We start from the raw sequence: 16,873 nt of genomic DNA on the forward strand, positions 1-16,873 counted from the left end.
AATGCACACAACTTCAGAAATGTTGCTCTTACACAGGCTGTAAAGCATCAACAGATGATGGCTTACTATTTGGACACAAGTTCATTTTTCAAGCCCTCAGTTGAAATGGACAAGGTCACTACGGCACCAATCACATCTTACCCTGAGAATGTCCAACACGTTTTCTGCCAGAGAATTCCTCAGCTTTCAACAGTTCTTGTGGCATCATCAGTTTTTGTCGATGGAATTAGATATTGTGCCGATATGATACTCTCTGTTGGTTCATGCTCAGGTCTCCCTGAATTTAAGCAAATCAACACAGAGATGCTGTTTGTCTGGAAAACAATGACTGCATGGCCATGAGCATTTCAGAGCTGTGACAGCCCTAACCCCTCTCTGTGTGTGGTGCAACTAAAAGAGCTGAATGATGTTTTACCTTTTCCATCATACAGATTTGGAGACAATTTAATAGTCAATTCAAGAGTTATATTCTGTGCTAAAAGTTACAAGTGTGATTGCTGCAATCAAGCTGAGCAACATGGCACCCACTGGAGTCTAAATATAGGCCTGAATGGCCATATTTTGCAGCTTTCTTTCATGGCAACCAACTGTTCTTGAGGACATGCATATTACTAATGAGCTAATCATTATGTTTATTCCAAAGATGACGGCACACCAGAAAATGACCTTGAGGGTCATTCTCACGGAGGAGGATATAAGAAAGGTCATCCTGAATACGAGGCCTGCTACAGTGGAGGATTTGATGAGCCAGATTAAAGAATCACTGGGACTACATTACAACTGCTGTCTCCAATTCAAAGATCCTGAATTCAATTATGAACTATGCAATCTGACAGATATGGAAGAACTTCCAGAAAAACCAACAATCAAAGTCATCCCTTTACTTGAGCTGGTACCTGTCTCAACATCTGATGAAATCTTGAGTGATTCTGGCCTCATCAGCATTCTCATCCTCCTGGACCTCTCAGCAGCCTTCGATACCATATCCCATTCCATCCTCCTCAGCCGCCTGTCTGACTACCTTGGCCTCAGTGACACAGCTCTTGCCTGGTTCGAGTCCTACCTGTCTAACAGGAACAACTTCGTCACCATCAGTGACTGCAGCTCCCCTCCCGCCCCAGTCAACCAAGGTGTACCTCAAGGCTCTGTGCTTGGACCCCTCCTATTCAATATCTACATGCTCCCACTTGGTCAAATCATCCGCCAACATGGTCTCAGCTTTCACTCTTATGCTGATGACACACAGCTCTATCTCTGCACCAAACCGTCCACTCAGCTCCCCCCTCAATCCCTTGTCAACTGCCTACAGGACATAAAAAACTGGATGTCATCAAACCTGCTCAAAATCAACAGCAATAAAACAGAGCTCATGATTGTGGCTCCCAAGACGCAGCTCCAGAAGGTTGGAGACCTGCTTCTCTCCATTGACGGCTGCTCCATCTCCCCGTCCACTGAAGTCCGCAATCTGGGAGTCATCCTGGACACCACCCTCTCTTTCCAGGCGCACGTCAAATCTGTCACCAAATCCGCCTTCTACCACCTAAAAAACATTGCCAGAATCCGGGCTTCACTCTCTGACTTCACCCCCTTCTCGGAGTCTGCGGTCCTCAGACACGGGCCTGCTCTCCATCCCCCGCTCTCGCCTCCGAACTGTTGGTGACAGGGCGTTTAGTGTTGCGTCCCCCACCCTCTGGAATGCACTTCCTGCCGAGATCCGTAATGCTGCCTCCCTGGACATCTTCAAATCATCACTAAAACACACCTGTTCACCCTGGCCTTCGGGCCCTAGCCCTTTTCTGGTCCCCCGGCTTCCTTTATTTATTTATTTGGTTTTCCCGTTGATTGTCTGTTTGTCTGTTTGTTTTGTTTGTCCATCATGTACAGCGACCTTGGGTCCCTTGAAAGGCGCTATATAAATATCATTTATTATTATTATTAAGTACAGCAGACACAGATATCCTCTCAACGTCATCTCAGGAGAGACGGAAACAGTGGCCAGAATTATTTGATATCCCACATTTTTCTGTTGATGTAGAGCAGTGGTTCTCAAAGTGGAGGGCGCAGAGGCATGACAGGGAGGGCGCGAGAGACCAGGAGGAAAAATGGTTATTACATTTTATTTATTAAATTAAATTTCATTTATTTCTTTTTAAATCAAAAAAAAAAAATGATTAAAAAAAAATCAACTCAATTGTTCAACTCATCCACACACAGCCATGTCACTTTCTTAAAAGCATAGATAAGTACATTTACAAATCTAAGGCAACAAATTAAGCATGTCTTTCTCTCAGTGCTTCAACTATCATCAAATCAAACATGATTCGCTGTACAATTATTTACAGTTATCCGTGTGTTTATCTATCATATGATGATATTTCTGTCTATAATCTGGCTTTAGTCTGCGGAGCATCACAGCTCAGGTGAGTCCTGAGAAACTCCTGGATCTTTCTCCACAGGTGGACTTCAGCTGCTGCGTGGGACGTTGCTTCCCCCCCCCCACAGGACCGGCTTGCCTGCAACCCCATGGAAACTGGAGGGGCAGTAGGGTCCGTACGGAGGCTCCAGGCAATGTCCCGCTCCGGGGTAACACACACTCTCAAAGTTGTCCTTCCCGTGTCGCTGCAGTCGCTCCACCATGTTCTCCATGTAGGCCTTGCTGTCCCAGTTGAGGTCGTCCTCCGAAGCCACGAAGAGGAAGCGTCCCTCGGCTCGTTCGATGGGGATCAGGGTGGCTTTGTTCTCCTCTGCCAGCGGATTATGCATCACATATTTGCAGTTAAAGGCCCCTGAGTCTGTGGGAATCATCCTGCTCAGGTCACTCATTAACGCGGGGAGGATCTGGCTCTTATTGTAGTAGAGGGGTAACACGGTGTTGGCAGAGCAGCCATTGATCCACACCGTGACTCCAACATCTGGCAGGTTAGAGGCTATTGATAGGGCAAGATCTCCACTTTTAGAAATGGATATTACACCGACTGCTTTACTGCCAACCTGTGGACAAACAAGCAAACTGTGAGCTGCTTTCTTTGGAAGTGAAGCTAATGCAGTAGAATCTGGTTTGGCTTTAAAGCAAACAGATATTGTTCTAAACTGTATTAAAGTAAACATGTATTATTTGGGACACACACACACACACACACACACACACACACACACACACACACACACACACACACACACACACACACACACACACACACACACACACACACACACACACACACACACACACACACACACAAATTAAAGGAGTGGAGTCCGGTGGAAGATAAGAAGTGACTCTCCGCCCCAAATATGTCCATATATACTGTTGTTTATTCATGCCAAATGCCCCCTGTTTCTCACTGGCTGGTCCCGATATCTGTATCGCACGGCAGTGGAGCGGGGAGCCCGGAGTGCTCTGTTACAGGGCACTCTGTATTTCGTATTGTGTTTTTTACCATTAAAATCAGATTATTGTGATAACTTTTATGCCGGTGTTTTGAACTCCTTCTCTTATTAATCTGATCAGGCTCATCTAACGGACGGCGTGGAGCAGAGGTGGGCTTTAAGCCACCACTACTGTGTTTGCTCCTACAGCTTATAGATAGAAAATGTAACTGCGGGATTCTTGCTTTTGAGTTTGTTTCCTCGTGGTTGAATGCACTTTAAGTCACTTTGGATAAAAGCTTTTCAGCATATATTATGATGCCCATAAGGTTAGCTATTTTGTAAGTAATCATACATGGGACTTTTGCCACTGAGCGACTTCAGCACCTTCAGTGAAGATTTTCAAAAATGTGGCCTGTACTCACCTTATCTTGTTTCTTTAAAAACGCTATTGCTTCTTCAAAATAATCCAGATGGACTTCTTTGATGTTCTTCGCCATGTCATCGTGGCCGTACAGCGCTACAGTCAGAACCACAAATCCCCGGCTGGCCAGCAGAGAGGCCCTTTTCTCCGACAAACCTCCACCAAAAGTGTACAGATCCAACACAGCAACAGATCCAACACAGCAACAACAACACACCCACTCCTGAATAAAGACAAACACAAAGATAGATTAAGAACTACAGGTCGGTTACAGTTACACTTATTTTTTTTTAAACTGTTATTGGTACTTTCTGTTGTCCACCTTGATGTGTATTTTTGTACAGTGTAATTTGTGTCATTTATAATTTTATCTTACATATGTTGTGCTTGCATTTGAATTAATATGTTGCTATTTCTGGCTCTTCACTTCGCTGTAACAATCAAAATGTCCCCTCTGTAGGACGTGTAAAGGTATTCTGATTCTGAAAACTGAAGCCAATGCATGAGTGCCTTAAACCTGCAGTATTTCTAATATCCAGCTCTATCCAACTGCACAGTCAGATTGTATAGAAGTCTATGACAACATAACCATGCTTACTCGATTACATGATTTATTAAACCACACAAAAAGATTCTGAGAGTTTATGATCTCAATCCCTGCTCCGACGTCTCATGTCACTTCTTGTTCCAAAAAAACAAGAAGGTAACAGCAAAATGCGTACATCAAGGCTTAAAAATGGAAGTCAGCCAAACTAATCTGTGACGTCCCGGTGACTATGTCAGCTTCTTATATACAATTTATGTTTTTAATTAATAGTGTTGGAGTCATGAATATCAGAAAGTGGTACTTTGCGTTGTAGATTTAATAAATGTTTTTTGGTTGGTCATACTTGGTTATTAGTCTTTGTATATATTATTATGATTTATTATTTTGTGATCAATTATGGGTTGAATTAGTTGGTTCCCATTATTGTCGGCACTCATAGTAAATATAATCACCTGTGTGAGGTGTGTGTGTGGAAGAGAGGGTCGGTGTATTTTTTGTTGACCGCAACTTTTGATAACTGGATTATACAGACTATATGCTTGTACATGTGATAATAAGCCAACCATTTTCATTCATTTAAGATTTTATTCAAAGCATGTTTGGGCCTGAACACATCCTTTTTCCAAGCGTGTCAGACAACCAGGCCCGACCTCAGCCTCTCAGCAACATATTGGTTCCTGAAGTCATTATAATTGTTTTTGTTTGACAATGGACTTGTGTGAAAAAAGGAAATAGCTTTATCAGGCTGTGGCCATGCACTACTGTTTGATTTGAGGAGGAATAGAGAAACGGACTAACCTGGGGGAGTAAACAGGACTCCACGAATATTCCCATCTTTCACCGGGTGCCGGATGACCCCGTCTCCAACCAGAAGCCTCTCATTGGTCGCCTCCGCCAGCATCCCGCCCTTCTCCTCGTGCACGGAGAACTTCACCACCTGGGGGTTCAGTGAACATGTTTTTGTGAATATTTTGTGCAAGGTGTCTGGCCTCATGGACCACAGCAGGCCCATGGGCTGGACCCCGGTGTAGGTCCCGCTGAGGGAGGGGACTCTCTGCAGGTCCACCTCCCCGCTCCCATCAGCCTTGTATGTGGCTATGGAGCTGAACATCACTCCCTTCTCGTCCGTGGTTCTGGCTCTCAGGGTGACCACCTGTCTGGACCTCAGCCCGGCCACCTTCACCTGGAGCGGCTCGTCGAACATGCATCTGGCTCTGGGCAGCAGCCGCAGTCGGACCTGGGAGGACATCTCTTCTGGGAAAAGATTTATAAATAGTAAAGTCAAAGTCAACTTTATTGTCAATCTTCCAGTTTGTGTGTACAGACAGAGATCAAAATACAGTTTCCCACAATCCTGAATACAAAAACAAATATATATAGACGTGACATATACCTACATATACACAATCAAAGACACATTTATACATATGCACGAATTAAGACCTCAATTAAAGCACAACAATCAATATAACACAATAGTCACTTCAATATCTTTGAGAATGTACATGTGTGCAAGACTGTCCATAGCAGCTGTAAAATACATTCTGTTTTTAAAGATTAAACCATTACATGAGTTGTTTGGGCCTTTTGAAGCATGCCAGATGTCTCTGAGATGTTAGCAGATTAACCAAATACTGGTTGTTCGTTGAGAGCTGCACCTTTACCAGCTTTGATAACACTTTAATGATCGATAATTATAAAACATATCATATATATTATTCTGGAATGGGCCAATCTGTACAATGACTATTTTTACTTCTACTTGAGTAACATTTTGAATGCAGGACTTTTACTTGTAACAGACTATTCCTACACTCTGGTACATGATCCAAATTCCTGTGATGCTAAATTAACATTAACAGCGTCTTCAAGTACGTAACCAACGCAGGTAACGTAAAGAAAGAAACGTAACTTAACGTTACCTTCTCGGTGTTGACAGTCGATGTTCGTCAAAACAGAGATGCTCTAGTTGGCTCTTTACAGTTATATTTTGACTGTGTGTTATGGTAAAACCATTCAAAACAGCTCAAAAAGTCACGCTAATGCCAGTAAACAAGTGAAACAGGAAGCCAAGGCTCTTTCACAATAAAAGCCTCACAACAGCTGATAGACAGATGGCTTTTAAAATCACATCATTTTTGGCTGCAGTATGAACCAAGCCACATTCTACAACACATAGGTGTGAGCAAGCTCTCTGGTCAATATAGGTCGCAAGGTGAACCTCGAAAAGTCCTTTAGAAAATAAATTCCGCTCCACAGAAGTGGAACTACACAATCTTTAGTTCATAAAAAAGAACGAGTCATGCTTATCCACCAAAAAAAAGTTCGTCTCTAAAATTCCTGCCAATTCTTCTAGGCACGTAATTATTGGCTGAACTAGTCCCTTCAACGCGTAATAATATCTTGGTCCAAAGTAGTGCCACGGTTCGTCACGTGATCGTGCTACACCAATTGGGTAGCTGCATATTGTCAACAGAAGTGAAAGATGGCGACCGCCATGGTTTCATCGAGTAGCGGGGACAAGGAAAACGCACCAGAAAGTCTAAAAAAGTCAAAATGATCAACACACAAACATTGTTACATGCATATTACGTCTGTGAAGCATGAAAAGGTTGATTATTTTACCAATACAAGATGGAATACGTACAGGACAAGCCAGGGCCGGACTGGGAAAATAAGTCAGGCCGGGAATTATACACCCAGTCAGGCCACTACCAGTTTTTTGTGCCATTTTGCTGGATTTATTTGTCAATATTTACAGTGTTGCTGCCCGTAGTGATCGCCCTCTAAATCTACTACCAAAAAATAAACATATGGAGATGGGTTACTATTTAAACAAATGTGCAAATCTATTTAGGAATCTATTCATGTGAACATATTTTAAGTGGAGGTGGACCTCAAATCCTATAGGGGGTTCCGGGGGCATGCCCCCCGTTAAGATTTTTTTTTTAATGTTGGACTTAAATGCATCAATCTGGTGCACTTTGAGGGGGAAATAAAGAGACTACACCCACATGAAACAGAACTATATACATTTAAATAATCATAAACTCATAATAACATGGCCATAACCAATAACATACCATATCCAATATGAAAAAACATTGAAACTTGTTTATTTATTTGTTTTTGGTTCATTTATAGTTGTGAGTGTGTCTGGGCTCCTGAACCAGCCTCACCTGTCTCCCTCCTCTCCTCTTTGAGGCAGCAGCAAAGACTAGTTTTAGCTTAGTTTTTATAGTGTATCTTACATTTTTTCACCTAGTTAACGTTTTTTTTTTATTATTCATGCATATTTTACTAATCACTCCCCCTTCAAATGGAAATATGTGTTTACATGAATGGTGACCAAACCGTGAGACCCACTGAGAACTAAGTTAACTATCTAAACACTCAGCAGAGTCCTTTACCTCACCTGAGCAGTAGTTATCGGTCTCTCAGTCTGACAGGAGAGGACTCTCCAGTCCTCCACCTTGTTGTTGAAACAGCTCCTTATATCCGTTAGCGCAGCTAGCTAGCACCAGATGCTAACAACAACAATAGCCTACACGTAACCGGTGCGCGCGCTTTCTCTCTCTTGCTCACTTGCGCCACATACACACACTCTCCCAAGCTTGAATGACACACAGAGACCAATCGAGGGCATTAGTGTATGGTGTATGAAAGTGGCCATGTCGACAGGCCACATCATGTAGACAGCCAGTCACCCTCTGTGAGGCAGAGTCAGACCCACATTTGCGCAGCGTTGCATTCACAATACATACATACAAAAAATCCTCAGGCCAGCAGGCCACTTAGCAGGCCAGGCCATCGGGAAACCTCCCGGTGCTCCCGATGGCCAGTCCGGGCCTGGGACAAGCTTACAACGGTGGCTCGGCTTGAAGGGAGACTCGGAACGTGGTGGCTGAAAACCACAAGTTTAACGACCACTGTTGATGTTGTTGAAGACCTGCAGTGTGATCATGAGGAATGTGACACACAGGTGTTTTTACATGCTGCACAGGAGCACAAAGCTGTCATCATCAAGAGCTCTGACACTGATGTGGCCGTCATTGCTGTAAGTCTGCAGGCAGATTTGCCATGCAGCTTATATGTGTTCACAGGGACTGGCAACAGGACACGGATCATTGCCATGGTGTCATCAGCTCTCAGAACCAGTGTGTGTTCAGCCTTGATTGGAATTCACACGTTCTCTGGGTGTGACTCCACAAGCGCGTTCTATGGCAAAGGTAAAAGAAAGTCATTTGCTGTTGCATGTGAGAAAGATGACTACCTTAAGGCTTTTAGAAGTTTAGGTACTAACTTTGACTTGGAGCAATCAACATTTGCACTTCTTTGCCGGTATGTATGTCATCTATATGATCAGCCAGCAGCCGAAGATGTAAATTATGCTAGGTACAAGGCTTTCTGTATGGCATCATCGGCCTTGCCAGAATTAAGCATTCCCCCTACTCCTGATGCCCTCCATCAGCACTGCACAAGGGCAAATGACCAGGCAGCAATAATGAGGTCCTGTCTCAAAAGAGAAATTAATGCTCCATCACCTGCTGGATATGGTTGGGAAATAGAGGATGGGAACTTACATGTCACCTGGATGACAAGAAATCCTGCCCCTGACAGTGTGTAGCATGTGATACACTGCAGCTGCAAAGAGTTTGCCTGTGAGAAAGGCAGATGTTCATGCTTCTCTGCAGGACTCTGTTGCACAGACTTATGTCGTTGTTCAAATTGTGCAAATAAAAAAGAAACAGAGGAAGAGAACGATGACTGCCCTGACACTGACAGCGAGGAATAGGAATAAAAGAGCCTTCTTTCCACCTTTCTTAAGCTCTTTTCTGTTCTTTTGGTTTTAGCGCCTGGCCGACGCGCTCACACATCACTCAGAGATACGTTTGTTTTTGGTACATTTATTTCCAAGTTATCGTATCTTACCAGACGAGGTTGAAACAGTGTTCGTCCTTTAAATAAACAAATAGTCTCTTCTCTGCAGTGCAATGCAGCGGTCAAAAAACCGTGTGGCTTCACAACCAAACTAGAACACAGAGTATAATCAGCAGGACTCTTTTAAACAGCTGAGGCAATCACAGCCCCAATCAGCCGTGGCTGCGGATCACGATCACCTGAAACCAATCAATTATACTCCATTACATGTCCTTATTCTGTTTATACTGTTTTCTATGTCATACCTTTTTATATTTGTAATAAATCTCGTTTTTATGGTTCATCAGTGTTGTTTTCATTTGTGGAGGGATGAATGAGTAAATAAATGAATCAATGGACATTGGTATAAGTAAGTAAGGCAAGGCAAGTTTATTTATATAGCACTTTTCAACACAAGGTAATTCAAAGTGTTTTACAAAAAATGAAAGACATTAAGAAAATGGCATTTAAAATCAGTCATTAAAAAGAAAAGCTAATAAAATAAACATTAAAAGAAAAAATACATGGATAAAAGTTACAGTGCAGTCAATTAAACATTAAAAGAAAAAGTACTGCATTTTATTGATCTAAATTACTTAACGTAACAAGTTAACCTTCTTCTTGGACGCAGCTATGTATGAAATCAAGTCATTTTAAGAGTGCATTTAACGTGTACAGGGTAACAACAGACAGACAAAAAGTCCTCAGTCTAATGGAATAATCCACGAGCTCAGCCAATGAACCTAGCGATGCGAACATGGTAGTCTAGGAATGATAGTTTGATAAATTTGAGTTTGATATACTTTATTAATCCCCGTGGGGAAATTGTTTGTAGCTGGAGTTGGCTGATAAACGTTGCTAGTCAATGTTGATTCGATGGTCAACTCTGTTCCCAGATAGTAACACCTCTCACAAATACCGCGTATATAACGCAAATACCTCGGACTTAGTGATGTAATAAGACATATGACAAAACATGACATAAAACAAGCATACAGCACTGTTTAGAATCCATTTGGTTTAGCGCAACCATGTATACCGTGTAGTTTTATTCATGCTTTCACATAATTTTACAGCATATTACTATTTCAGAATCAGTATTTACATTCTTACATTCAAAGAAAATCAGTAATATCTTTAAAAACCACAGTCCTTTTCTCTCAGCTGTGCACCGTTATGGTGTAAATATAACCTATCTGTGAATTAGATCAAATGTAAAAGTCAGCCGAATTAGTGTTGATACTGCAAGGAGACGTATTGTGTGAAGAGAAATTGAAGATGTTGTTTAATTGTTGATATATTTATGATCCACGTCAAGTATTCAGTTTCGGCGGCATTTCTTCAGTTTTTCCAAAGGTCTTCTCAGCAGGGCTCTATAAATAAAGAACTACGGCAGATCTGTAATATGTAATGCAGCCGAACCGTGTATTACAATGCCGTTATGTGATGACTATCAAAGAGAAAAGCAAGAACACTCGGAATTAAGTATTATTTTATTCTTTTAAAATGTTTTCCGGATTTCATATCATATAAACACCAAATCCCAGCACGCATTGCGGCTAAAACATCCAATCAGCGAGTTTAAAACCATAGCTGAGGATCTTGGGTAATCGCTCGAAATGCCGACGTCTGTTTCCGGTTATTTTTATTTTGAAATTCAGTTCCTGGCGGACGCCAAAAAAGAGATGCCAGAGATTATGGAATTAAACCAATAAATAAAAGCAAGGATAATTGTGAGTTATTGGTGAGTAAATAACAGTGTGTTATTTTGAAAAGAATAACAAATTAGAAGGAAAAAGAGATTTAAAAAAATACAGATTTCAGTATCCTGAGGCTCTGAGCCCCATTTATTTTCCTCACAGCAACAAAAGTCAGAAATTATACGATTTAAAATAAAAGCAATAACTGTGGCTTGATATTGAGTAAGAACATGTTTTTATGAACCACATAGCTTCCGGTCTTCCACGACCCGACCGGAGAAAAAGACGTGCTGCAGGCAGGCACGAAACACATTACCAGTAGAAATACATTGCTTTTAAAATCGTGCTGTGCAACACGAAAAAAAGGGGAAAATTGTGTTGGTGAACACGAATCAATAGATTAAAAATCGTGTTGGTGAACACGAAATGCCATGAGACTGGGTTGGCATACTGGGCTTTCTGGTGAATCGTACACAAGTGGACTTTAAGTGCATTGATTGAGTTAAATGTGCACAAACATTCTTGGTGTAAGCATGGAAACGGTACAGTTCGACTGTAGCTCCCATGTTGTAACCTGTAATGTTTCAATAGGTAGCCTCTTCTCTCAGATACAAACTCACAGTATTTGCACTTCCACTGCATCTTCACAAGAACCTGTAAAACAGAACATAAGAAAATGTTTAGCTCAACTACTCACTTAGTAACATTAACTGTTATTCATTTAATTTGTAAACCATTAACTCTACTGCAAAACGTTAAGCAACCTCTGCTAATATCTAATATTGCTAAGTTCCTGTTGTAAATGTGACAAAACACTCCTGTGAAAAATACATTAACTCCACTGCAGAACGTTATCTAACCTCTGCTAATATCCCCTTAATGACAAGCTTCTTTGAACATTTTGCTAAGTTACTGTTATAAATGTGACAAATTTAGCTGTTTAGAGCCATGTGGGACAAAACCTGATCCTGCCCCTCCCTCTGACTGTCTAAGTGAACGGTGACTGCAAAAACTACACTGCGCATGCTCAGAGTATTCTCCTATTTAATGTGTGTGGCAAAAAATAATGACCATAGGGGCAAAGTGCTGCCATCCCCACCATACGTCATCTCACATAATTCAGAGCTTAGGCATAGGCAGTATAGGCGAATGCTAAGGGCGCATCAACCCATAGGGGGCGCCACAAATTGGAAAAAAAAAGAAGTTAGAAATACATTTTTATTTCATAACAACACAATTTCCCGATTTTGGATCAACAAAGTACATCTTATTATCTTATACTAACAGAACTACGCCTATATTGCGTACAGCACCCATAAACTATGGCACACACCCCCCCCCAAAATCAAGTTGAACTGCCCCAGTCCCAGTAAAAACCAAAGGTTTATGTGAAATTGTTCTTTTTTTGAAATAATGGTTTTAGTGTGCAATTATAGGTTTTAATTTTGTATTTGTATTCATTTAAAATAAATCAAACTCCCAAAAAACTTACACAGCTTCTGTGTGCTTTTATTAACATTGGAATTTACTGTGTAAGCGGCCGCGAGGGGGAGAGCTTTAGAGAACTCTCTCCTGAAAGACTGAGAGGCTCTGATAACCTCAGCTCAGTGAGGTAAAGGCACACCTTTATATGATCATTATAGTTATAAAAAATAAGAGAACAGGTGAAAAACAGGTATAAAATACTGACAGTACAAAAAAGTTGTTATTAATAAACAAGAATACAGTTTGAAAGGGGGGTGATTTGTAAAATATCCATAAAGAAAAAGAAAATCTGCTTACAGTTCTGTTTCATATGGGTGTTGAGAGATGTATCCATAGATCTCCTAATGTTGCTCTCAAAGTGCACCAGATTGATGCTTTTAACTTCAATATAAAAAAAAAAGTCTTCCCGGGGGTGCATGCCCCCGGACCCCCCTAGAGGAGCCCCCCCCACTTAAATCATGTTCAAATGGATAGGAAACTAAATACAGTTGCACACATCTTGTGTCAATATCTTTGTTTTTGTGGTCATGCCACAACCATGCACGTGCGAATCATAGTGAGTGTCTGCATTTTCGGGGGGGGGGGGGCACCAGCTAAAATCTTGCCCTGGCAAATTGGTCAGGGCCGGCCCTGGTCATGTGCGCACGTTCATGTGTGTTGGAAGAGGGGCTCTGTGAGGAAGTGGCAGATTTTCCCCCGGTTGTGTACTTTTCAAATACGTAAAGAGGGAAATAATAAAATATCCTACTGCCCCATGATCTTTTGTCTTTTTTATAATTACTTTACACCACTATAAGGAAACCCAATATGAAGTTGTGTTGTGTTGTTGTATGGGTGTAATCAGGGGTTAAATTGGGCCGGGGCTGTCCGGGGCTAAGCACCGGCACATCGGAAAATGCTCTGACGTCATGCCCCTCGCATATTTTAACAATGTATGCAGAATGCCTATATCATATGTCTACACAAAAAATATATACATGTTAAAACCTTTCTTTCTGTATGTTTAAGGTTCTTAATAATTCAAACAAGCAATAAAACACTCTTTCTAGCTGTAGGGAACATAAATAAGAAGACGCGACGATGACTTGCACTTTTCAAATTGGTTGTGGGTCTACCCTTTCTTTATTTTCTTCAAATCTACTTGGCTGATCGGCAACCACACAGTCTCTTCCGTCAGTCACACAGACAGCCAGCAGAGTGACAGGTTTCTTAACATGAATTCGTCTGATATTCTGGTTTTACGTTCGACTACCATTAAGTTAAATAACGTTTTTTGTTTTAACTAACTTTTGATCAAATCAAGCGTTTCTTAAGCTAAGAGAAAGACACCAGCCAATGGTCGATATTGTTGACTTTATTTTAGAATAGCAGATCTCATCTCGGCGACCAGCTATAGTTTGTCGGCTTTGTCAGTGAAGTGTGTCTCTGCTCCGATCGTGAGCTTTACACCGTAGCACCTCCCGCGGGACTCTGCTGCGGTTCCTCGGTGCAGAGCGCCCGTTTCCTAAACCATGCTATGCAGGGGCGGTTCTAGGGGGAGGGCAAACAGGGGCCAGTGCCCCCGTAACACTGACCAGGTACCCACCTGTGGCTCCCCTCCAAAAAAAGGTTACAATATTACGATTTATTGGAATTAAATCAAATCAGAGACCCGGATGTACAGTGGAGATTAAACTGTTCATTACCTTATAAAAGCAAATACTGTTTATGTTTTTTAATGAAATTGTCACTTAAATTTACCAAAACAAATACCAATTATTGTATTTTATGTTTATTTTACAAAATTACTTTATACTGTCTTTGTCAATTTAACCCGCTTTTATTGTACCCCTCTCATGAAATAACTGGCCTCAGCCTGATGCTATGTATGTGAGTGCATAAAGCTGAGATATGCATATATTTATTTCATTTCTCTTTGAAAGTTTCAGAGTTTAAAGTAAGGCATGATGCAGAAATGAGTGAAGCAAAAAGGAGGAAACTTACAGACTTATTTAAAAGGTATGCAAGACATCACTGCTACTTAGCGTGTCAAAGCCATTTGTATCTTTTATTTATTCACCATAAGTTCCTTTGTTAATTATCCTACATTTACTTTAAGGACTTTAAGGAGAATGCCAGTGTGCCGATGCACATGTCATGTCTTCTAAAGCTTAAGAACGCAGTGGAAACCATTGCTGTGAGCAGTGCAGAGTGTCAGAGGGGTTTCTCAGAAATGAATGCAGTTGTAACATCAATGCGCTCACAACTTAAAACTCAAAATGTCTCTGCTCTAATGTTCATTCAAATGGTTGGACCTCCTCTTACCTCTTGGGATCCCACAAAATATGTGAGGAAGTGGGTAGCTACCAGAAGGTCTGCAGACCATTTAGCCTGTAGACAAAGATGCACGACTACACAGGCTTTCCCCTATTAGCCCATCTGGGATTTGATGAAGTAGCTGGTCGTACATACAGTGTTGAACTGCTTATATTGATGTGGACTTTCATTCCTCAATCAATTCAGATAATATGTCTCTGTACTCACATAGTTGTTTTTAAATGTTTTTGAGTAAGTGTGTAGAGAAATGTTGACTCAAAATGGCAATTTGAAGGTCTGTAATTTGTGAAAAATGTTTGTGTATATATGAATAATTTCAAATGTAAATTCATTCCAGTTAAATAATACTAATAAAAAGACGGTCTATTTGACATACTTTCTATGTTTACTTTCTCGATTGGTGGCATGAAATAGTGCATCTAATACAGGAGCAGTTGCTTTAGGATTGGGCATCATATATTGCCCCCCCCCCCCCCCCCCCCCAAAAAAACACAGCCCCCCCCACATATCAAATCCCAACTTAACCCCTGGGTGTAATATTATAATTTGTTGTAGGCAACAACAACAAAAAAAAGGTTTGACTGCAAAAGACTCTCACTTTTACAGAGGGCTCCGCCTCCCACTCAACATAACAAGTCCCGCCTTCCTCACCAGATCATTTAAAAGTAAGGACCCCTCAAGGACATTCGTTGAACACTAACCATGGATCTGAGAAAAAACAAGTCTCTTCCCATAATTGTAAATGAATATAACTCCACTTCAAATGGATAATCTGCTGGGTCCATATGTGGTTGGTTCGTACTGTTACAGTTGAGTGTAGGAAGCAGGACCCAAATACAGATAACTCTGATTAACCTTTATTTCAAGGATAATGAAAATAACTTGGACAAAACAGAACACTCACCGGTGTACTCAGGGCCACCAGGGTGGGTGGAGGGGGTCTGGAGGACGGGTTTTGGGCTGACAGCCCAGGAGCACAGCGGAGGGCCCGGAAGGGATCTCGGGTGGACGGCCCGGGGGCAAGGCAGAAGCCGAGAAGGGGGACTCGGGCGGGCGGCCTGGGGGCAAGGCAGAGTCCATGGTGGGGGTCTCGGGCGGACGGCCCGGGGGCAAGGCAGAGTCCATGGAGGGGCGAAAGCCACAGCAGGCGAACTCAGGGGGCCGAGCATCAGGGCGAAGGCAGCGGCAGGAAGAGTCAGGGGGCTGGGCCCGAGGGCGAGGACCGCGGCACTCAGGGGGCCGGGCTCGAGGGCGAAGACCGCGGCTCTCAGGGGGCCGGGCTCGAAGGCGAAGACCGCCATTCTCAGGGAGCCGGGCTTGAGGGCGAAGCAGGCAGCGACGGAACAACTCCGGAGGACGGGCAGGAAGGCGCAGACGGGACAGCTCCAGAGGCCGGGCAGGAACCGGAGCCGGTGGGACAGGCTTTGGCAGGATCCCCCATGGAAGAGGACCAGGAGTTGGCAGGACATAAGATTGGCAGGGCCCCCGGCAGAGGAGTAGTCAGCAGGACCTCCAACGGGACAGGACATAGGGTTGGCAGGACCCCCGGCAGGAGAGTAGTCGGCGGGACCTCCAACGGAACAGGACATGGAGTTGGCAGGACCCCGGCAGGAGAGCAGTCGGCGGGACCTCCAACGGCACAGGACACAGGGTTGGCAGGACCCCCGGCAGAAGAGTAGTCGGCGGGGCCTCCAACGGCACAGGACACAGGGTTGGCAGGACCCCCGGCAGAAGAGTAGTCGGCGGGACCCCCAACGGGACAGGACATGGAGTTGGCAGAACACCCGGCAGGGAGAGCAGTCGGGGGGATCCCCAACGGGACAGGACATGGAGTTGGCAGGACCCCCGGCAGGAGAGCAGTCGATGGGACCCCCAACGGGACGGGACATGGAGTTGGCAGGACCCCCAGCGGAACCTCCAACGGCACTTGAGTAGGGACTTGAGTGGGGACTCGAGAGAGGGCTTGAGAGGGATCTCGAGAGGGAACTTGAACGGAGACTCGAGAGGAGACTTGAGAGGTAACTCGAGAGGGGACTTGAGAGGTAGGTCCAGGTCCAGGTCCAGCCGTGAAGACATCTACGTGACCATTTTGAGATTTCTTCAAATGCCGTT

The 16,873-nt window shown here is 43.1% G+C and overlaps 1 pseudogene; it reads right to left on the reverse strand.

Annotated features, from left to right (window-relative positions):
- Positions 1–2,381: 2,381 nt before the first annotated feature.
- LOC117462624 (acyl-coenzyme A thioesterase 6-like) lies at positions 2,382–9,358 on the reverse strand (annotated as a pseudogene).
- Between the last annotated feature and the right edge of the window lie 7,515 nt (positions 9,359–16,873).

Source organism: Pseudochaenichthys georgianus, chromosome 17 (genome assembly GCF_902827115.2).
Source record: "Pseudochaenichthys georgianus chromosome 17, fPseGeo1.2, whole genome shotgun sequence".
Taxonomy (NCBI): Eukaryota; Metazoa; Chordata; class Actinopteri; order Perciformes; family Channichthyidae; genus Pseudochaenichthys; species Pseudochaenichthys georgianus.